Here is an 8,580-nt window from a genome sequence, read left to right on the forward strand (position 1 = left end):
TCTGTCTCATCCTGGTTAAGCTGGAGAAAGTTACAATCCAACACATCCAGCAGTTGTGTGCTGCCCACATCAGCGTCAGGAGAGCTTCTGAGTGTCTCCGGCACTACGCTCTTTGTAGACTCTTTGACCTCCGACCCTCCAGCAGCTCGCTGCCTCACTCTGCATTCCTACTGTGAATGTCAGAATGTGACACTGGGCCAGAGACGCACAGCCAAACCCACTTCATACACACATCCAGGAATAATTTAAATAAGGCGGGCGTGTCAGTCTCGCACCTGAGAGTCAAACATCTGTCACAAACTCAGTCTGCGCAGTCACAAGAGCTGAGTGACAATTTACAACACTGTGCAATACATGGTAGAGGTGGGTGAAATTTACAGCTGCTGGGAAAGTTCATTTTGATCTTTGAGCACAGTGGGAATCAACAAAGCAACAGCTAAAACAGACACTCATGTACCAACAGAGAGAAATAAGTGGAAGAATTAAGTGTTAGAGAATACTTCATAGTGAAGTATTCTCTAACTAACAGCACATATCATACAGTAGTACATATTGAAGAATACTCTCTCTAATAGTGTATATCAATACATTTTAAAGGAATACACACTTTTAAGATGAGAAGATCAGTCTAATGTCTGTGTAAAGTGCTAACCTGAGACATGCTTTGCTTGGCTTACCATAAAATATAGTGGGGGAAAAAAACATCTACACCAGACAAATTTAAGTTGTTTCTAATTTCTTTAACCAGACATGAACAGAAATATGAAAATGAGCTGAATGTTGTAGCATTTTCCTGATGAACTTACTGTACATGTATAAAAAAAAAAAAAGAACTCTACCTCCTGAACGCAGCTCGCAGTAAAACTTGAGTGAGTATGGGGCCTATGCCCGTGACATACCATGTCTTGCAGAGTTGACGACTGGTCGTGGCCTGCGGTGGGTGGATTCTGGAATCCCTACAAAAACACATCATTTTAATTAAACTACATGAAAAGACTTGGCAACACGTGTGTACAAGGCCGGTTTAAGCAGCTCTCCACAATAAACTATATAGTGAAACATCCAGTGCACTGAAACCCAGACAAGTCAAAGTCTGAGTTTATCAGTCATGATTACCACTTGGATGTTGTTGATGTAATGATATGATGTGGGATGATTTCTATAGAGTCTATGATGTGAATGTTATTTGCAAGTGGGAAACTCTTAACAGTTAAAAGTGCTTTAAAATGAGATCCATTAAAAATACTGTGAATCCTAACTGATAAAAACAGTTGTTAATGAATGCAACTCTGATATGATGTGAATGAGGCATAAACCAGCAGAGGCAGGCAGGCAGGGACAGTCCATTTATCCACAAGTGAGAGCTCACACTTTATGATGTACATACAAGAAGACAAACTTACAAACCTGCAGGCAAGATTGCAGACATGCAGGTAAACAGGTGAGCACATGAACAAAACAGGCAGTGACACCAAAGTCCACAAGCTCATGTGAAACCACGCAAACTGGAAAATGATGAGAGGAACTGACCACAGCTGTGAGCGGAGAGTAGGCACATTTGATCCACTGCTGGTAGCAGATGACTAACAGGTGAGGTGAGTGTGGGAGTCAGGGCTGGGTGATTGTCAGAGTGAGAACAGGTGTGCAAGTGGGCGGGGCTGATCAGGTCAAAAAAAGGCAGGAGGGAATGGAAGTGACCAAGTCTTCAAGTTATTCCTTTAATGTATCTATAGATTTTTGGCCACATCAAAGTTTACATATAAACAGCAACTCTACACTGGCTCATACATCTGGCATTAACACTAATTTGAACTTGTTTTTCTGATCACCTGATGAACTTAAGTGTAATATCCAGTCTCCTCAGCTTGGGTTTGAAGTGAGTGGCCTTAAGGAGGAGAGGAGAGGTCATTTGCATTTAAACTTTAATTTGACACAGAAAAAGCTTTGAGTTTTTATCTGCTTGCACAAGAGTTTTGACATTTCAGTAGCTGAACAGATTTTACAGATTTTAGAGAACTCAAGATCATGATAATTGTTTTTATTCACTTAAAATCTTAAAATTCTGTCAAAATATTGAGAAAGTCAGTGATTGTTCTTCACTCGAAGGATCACAGGAATAAACTATATTTGTTATCCTTTATTTCAAAAAAAGATCTATTTTATTGCTCTTCAGTGGATTTTGGGTAAATATAATTTTCAATTTTGACCTTAAAACTGTTCATTACTCTCAAATTGAATGTTTTGGTTTTTTTTGTCTTTACCTTTAACTGATCGTTCTTTGAAGAAAGAAAAGACACCACAAATACACAGTGGGTTCAAAAATGAGATTAAAAAAACAGGTTAAACAAACATTGCACACAGATTTGGAAGGATTTCTGTGCACAGGATGTTTGGCATTGAGTCTGCCGACAGAGTACAGTACATGAGTGCTGAGCTCTTGGGTCCAGTGGTTGAAGAGTGATGGGAGATAGTTGATCTGTTGGCACGACTGACTGGAGGCCTCAGCCCGTCACTCAATCAGCCTTGTTTCCACTGCAGGGCCAAACAGAGCTCAAAGCTTTTCAAGGACATTTTCTACCTAATAAAACAGAATTTCTTTTATTAATTTCATAAAAAAAAATATTATTTCATAAAAAAAATCTTTAGTCAGTGATCAGATTGCCTTTGCATTTGACAAATGATAAATCAGTAGTGAAAGTACGTTTAATAAAGTTCTGAAGTGTGAATCTTTATTTTAGTATTTCCATTTCATACCACTTCATACTTCATACTACTACAATTTAGGGAGAAAAGCTTTCTTTTTTTGAGCAAAACTTTCTTTCTAGTCCTGCACCTGATGGCTGGTCCTGGTTGTCTCAACTTTGGGAGAGCAACACACCGGTTTGGTCAGAGAGCTTTCTGCGGGTGAGGTCAGAAAGTTCAGAGGTCACAAAGTGGTACAGACCCATCATTACCAGTAGTGAACTGAAGTAGTAGTGAACACCAGTCTGTAAATGTACATCGATCTGATCAAAATACTTGAAATTCTGGTTTCTGAGATTTCAGTGGTTGAAGCTTTAAGATTTCAAATAAAAATAAATTATTTTAAAAGAAATGTCTTAATCACTAAAGACATTTGTCAGCATTTACTTTGCGTGGGTCTCTGTAAATTCAACAGATATATAAATTTAACAATATGATATTTACTTAAATATGGGGGTTTTTATCCATTTTGAATCCCGTGGCCTCGGTAAAGCCCCACTTCGCCTGGTGGTGGAAAAGTGACTACAGAAAGAGAAGGTCTGCCACCGAGTCACCAGTCTGCAGCTGGGAGCAGACAGGAGGTTATATTTAGCTTTTAATCACCTAACAAATTCACACTCAGCCCACAGCACAAATACCTCAGGCCCTCTTTATGTATTTCAGGAGTGTGATGAATTTGTTTCTGGGAGGCCTGACTGCTGGCTCATGGAAAGATGTCGATGTTTGTCTGACAGAAGCTTTCTACCACAATGTTAAACCTCTGACTGCGTTTTTAACCTCAAAGTGGTAAACAAAAACAAAACAACAAGATTCGAAATTTAAAAGAATGCTTTGACTTTTCTCTATATAATAATGAAAAAATAAAAGAAGAAGATTTCTATCAAAAGTTCAATTACATTTTCTGGAAATTATTTCTGCAGTGTTCAAGTAAAATCATACCTCATCTCCTGTGGTCGCTTTGTGCCTTTTCACTCCGTGATTTTCAAAAAAGAAACAGAATATAGATAAGAAACATCAGAATCAGCCTTTAAAATCCCACCATGAGTAAACAGAGTGCAGAAAGGAAACTGGTCAGAAAATGACTGGTCAAATAAATCATTAAGTCTCTCAGATGAGTTTTCTTCATTTTAGTGCCACAGGACAGGAAAACCCTCTGAAAGGTTTTTGTGTGACCATGACATGACAAAAATGAAAAATCTGTACATGTATTGACAAAAAAATCAATTCTGTCAATTAATCCTGACACATTTTGAATGCTTTTCACTTAAAAAGGCCATCTCACATGCACTGTGTGGTTGTTCTTACTACACATGATGTAATGTTGCAGCATTTGTACAGTGTGTAGTCATGTGCGATGGCTTGTTTTGACTGTCTGTCCATAGAATGAGGGAAGGGCTGCACGGGGAGAAAGACCATTGTGAGCGGAGTTATGAGAGGAGAGGTTAGCTCTGCGGGGACACCTACAGGTCAGCCGAGGATATGGACGCAGTGCCCACAATGCACCTGGCTGACTTCACCTGAGTGCTAAAAGTACCAGGGTGCATTGATCATGACTCCCTAAAATCACCTACTGAAAATAAACAAAGATAGAAAATGTTACCTTAGTCGGTCTTTCCCCGTCTCCCCATAAAAAATCAGCTAAAGCACAAATAAATATTCACACAAATATAAAAAAAAAAGTGTCAGCATCTCCTTTAAGCTATAAACCATAACGACCTAATGTGCCCTGTCAGATGCAGAGCTCACCCCCCACAGAGCTGGAAACAGATTAAAGTCGGTTTTCATGTGATCTTTCTTCATCTCTCCTTCCCTCCATGTCTCTCTAAGGGACTTATTAAGGATATTAATTTAAATTAATTAAATTAGAATTTAGTTTATTTGGGCCTAAAATAAACTAGCAACTGCATAATCATTTATTTTATTTCAGATCTTTCTGAAAAGATAGAAGTCTGTGAATTGTTATCTCTGTGTATGTACAATGAGATTCATGTATCGCATTCACTGGTGTTAAGTGCAGGTTAATTTTGTACAAAGACAGACAATGTCAAGGATTTCTGGCAAAAAAAAAGAAAGTATATAAAAGAAAAACTCAGTTTGTAATTCAGCCTGATCACTGTGCATCGCATTGCTTTTCTCAGCCTAACGAGAAGCATTGTTTCAGTTAGAAAACAATAAAGTGACCGTGATGATGAAATATTCTGCGACACCCTTTGTGTTTTAGAGGCCAAAGGTCACGACTACAGTTCACGTCATCAACAACAAACCTATAAGAACAGTTACAGCGTTTAATATCAACTTTTACTTTTGAGGCACAATCTGAAGAAGAGGAGGGTAACTGCTGTCAAAGATATGGGAGAGGGGAATGTGATCCTGGCTTCAAAGGGGAACAGTGTCTGTGTGTGTGTGTGTGTGTGTGTGTGTGTGTGTGTGTGTGTGTGTGTGTGTGTGTGTGTGTGTGTGTGTGTGTGTGTGTGTGTGTGTGTGTGTGTGTGGTGTGTGTGTGTGTATGTACGACTAGCTGATGTGTCAACCAGTGGGCGTTTTGGAAAAAGATGGAGGTTGGTGACTCTGCGCTGGAGGGATTGCTGCACTCACTGCTTCACTATGGCTCACCAAATAGGGTCAGGCCGTCCTAAATTTAACCTAATCCAAGCCCCCCACCCCCCCCCCACCATCAGTCAGAGCCAAGGTTACACTGTTCTGTGTGTGTCTGCAGAGAAGAGCAGGGGGGGGGGGTTGGACAGTTGTCATCCATCATATTTAATCACGATACTGTCATCCTCTAAGTGGAGGAAGCCATAACTTCTTCTGCAACATGTAAAAAAGAATTTGAAATTTTTGGTGCATTTTGCAGCAGCATGTAAGAAATGAGCAAAAATAAAAGTAACCAAGTGAATAAAAGATTTGTGTTGCACTTTAACCCACATCCCCGCTCTCCCTGCTAAACTCTTTCCCGTCCTTCAGCCGGTCCTGCACCATGTGTTGAGGCATACAACCTGAGAAATGCAGTTGTCATCCATTCCTGCCCTCTTGTCCGCTGTGCAGCTGTACACTGCATCTACACACACACACCCAGCGGCTCTTCCCTCCCAGTCACTGTTGTTTTATCATTAAATGGCGACATTAGTTCATATCATGTGATTCGAAGAGGATTCATTGCACATTAGAGGCCCTAATCGCCACCTATAGTCTACCCCCCGGGCCTCGCCCACATGACCCTGCTGAGCACAGCGCTTTCTTTATGCCCCCTGAAAGAGCTGGGGATTGAGCCCAAACAAAAAAAAACCCCACGAGGGTGAAAAAATGTTTTTACACCCACCCCGCTCCCTCGCAGGACTGGCTGTGTGGGCGCACACGGCCGTTTTAGCTTTAGATCAATGGGACAAGTTACTGGAGTCTGGCCAACTCTGACCGATAGCACAGAAAGAAAAAAGCTTGCCTCTTCAAAAAATTGGGTTTTGTCACCGTGTTTTGTACCTCAACCCGTCCACCTCCTCCCACCCCCCCCCAAAAAAAAAAAAAAAAATGTGAGGTGAGATGGGGGACTGTGTTTTCCCTCTTCTTTTCCTTAAAGCCTCCAAAAGATTTGAGTTTTAGAGGGTGAGAGGGCGAGGCTGGCGGTGGGGAGGAGGAAGTGGGCTGTGCACAGGCTTATGGGTGGAAAGGGGAGGCCGCCTTACGTCAGCCAGCTGCAGGCGAACCTCTTGTCGGACGTGGGTCCTGACACGGAAGCTCGACAAAGCAGTGGCTCGTCCTGCGGCTAATGATGGGTGTTATAGTTTAACAACACGTCTGGTGGTGGTGATGGTGGTGCTGATAAACCAGGAGCTCAGGAATACTCTACCGGTCCCCGGGTGGGGGGTCACAGCGAGTGTGTAGCGCCCCCCCTTGGGAGAGACAGGACATTGCTCGTTTTCACTCGGACACAAAGGCAGAAGCAGCCTCGTGTCTGGGCGTCCATGTTTTGTCATCTGTGAAATGTCTGCCTTCATTAAAGGATAAAACCGGGGATTTTCTGTATCTTTCTTATTCTCAACAAATCCCCATGAAAAGACAAACACCATCTCAGCAAGTCTGAGTGATCGTCTGTGCCACAGAGCTTGATGTTTCCCAAGAACTATTAAAAACACATCAGAGAGCCACACTGTGTGATATGGTCCTTCATTAACACCAACACACACACACACGCTGTAGTTTACTTTGACTCAGTTCCACATACACTGTCCTACTGCCAGAAATACTCACTGAACGGCCAAATGTGTATTAATCCGCCACTGAAAATAGTTCCCAATAAATGTACTGTTTTGTTTCGTCTGAGTAACATCTGCTTAAATCCACCAGCTCGGTTAGGAAACTACTGTCAAGTCAGTTTTAAATATGTATAACCAAATATCACAAATCACAAATGGAAAAACCAAAAAAAAAAACTTAAGAAAAAAGGGGTCATATCTGTTTGGTTGGATTTAGGTGTTTGCTGATCATTCTATTGATCCTACCAACACAAAGTTTTGTTTTTAGTATTGATACTTAGATCACATCCTGGGCACACGAACACCCGACTTAGTGCTGCAATTTTTTAAATGAATTTAATTAATCCAAAAAAAATACTTTATTGATCCCTCCTGGGGAAATTACTCTCTGCATTTTACCCACACCAAGTGAATGAAACACACACACAAGCACGCACATGCACTAGAGACGCTGGGGCAGGGGGCTGCCTAGTGAGGCACCCGGGGAGCTGGGGTGGATCGGTGCCTTGCTCAGGGGCACCACAGCCATGGTCGCAGAGGCAGGGGAGGCGCATCTCCTTCACCACCACTGTAATATCAGCATTTCTGCTGCAGCTGTGTGGATGAAAGTTTAGTGAATCCACATTATGAATATTTTGGCTAATTCGGAATATTTTGAATTTTAATTTCTACCAAATAATTTGCCAAATATGAGGAATCACTTTTTACTTATTATCTGTACTGTCCTTGCGGGGTAATTAAAAGAATTAAGAATCATTCTGCTCCACAGCATTTCCAGGCAACTTTATGAACTACATACATGTGTGCTCCCACAGTGCATGGTGAAGCAACTCATCTCGGCTTCTTCAAGTTTTCCAAAAGCACTTCCTGTCCTGTGACTCCAAGCTCCTGCACTGACCCCGTGGTGTCGACAGGCTACGCCTCCTCCTGCCCTGCTGCCTGTCATTTTCCAGATAACGCTCACTGCCTCGGTGTCATGTCCGCCTGACACCTTGTAAAAATGGGACACGATAGAGATAAAGAAGGTCAGAACACAGTGAAGAGGCCCCCACGTTGTGCCAACATTAACACTCTGTAATAATTTTAATCAGGAAAAAAAGATTATGCTCTTCTTACATTTGAATGGAGAGCAAGGTCATAGAGCCATGGTCATAACTGTTGCTTTAACACTTGCTTTTTTATGAGGTTTGACATATTACAAAAAATAATGGAACAGAAGGCACAGGCTGGTTTTCCACACATCCACAGCCTCCCAACACAGAACAGTGTAGACATGTGTCTCGTTTTCAATCGGTTTCATGTGAATATCTTAATCATCTTAATTGAGTGTGTGAATTAGGGAGAGAATGACAATGCTCGGTCTTGTGGGACAAACTTACATTGGCCAAAAGTATTTGGACGCCCCTGCACACACTTTTGTGGCTGTGATATTTTTGGTTTGGATTAGCCTCCGTAGTTCTTTTTTCAAAGTCTGTAAATCACTGAAAACTTGCATAATAATAATCTACAGACATTTCTCGATAGTAACTCCATAGGGTTAAGATGCCTCCCCTACTTTTTTAATACTTTGAGGAGCAAAGAAAGATTC

The sequence above is a fragment of the Toxotes jaculatrix genome, chromosome 15 (genome assembly GCF_017976425.1).
Source record: "Toxotes jaculatrix isolate fToxJac2 chromosome 15, fToxJac2.pri, whole genome shotgun sequence".
Classification (NCBI taxonomy): Eukaryota; Metazoa; Chordata; class Actinopteri; family Toxotidae; genus Toxotes; species Toxotes jaculatrix.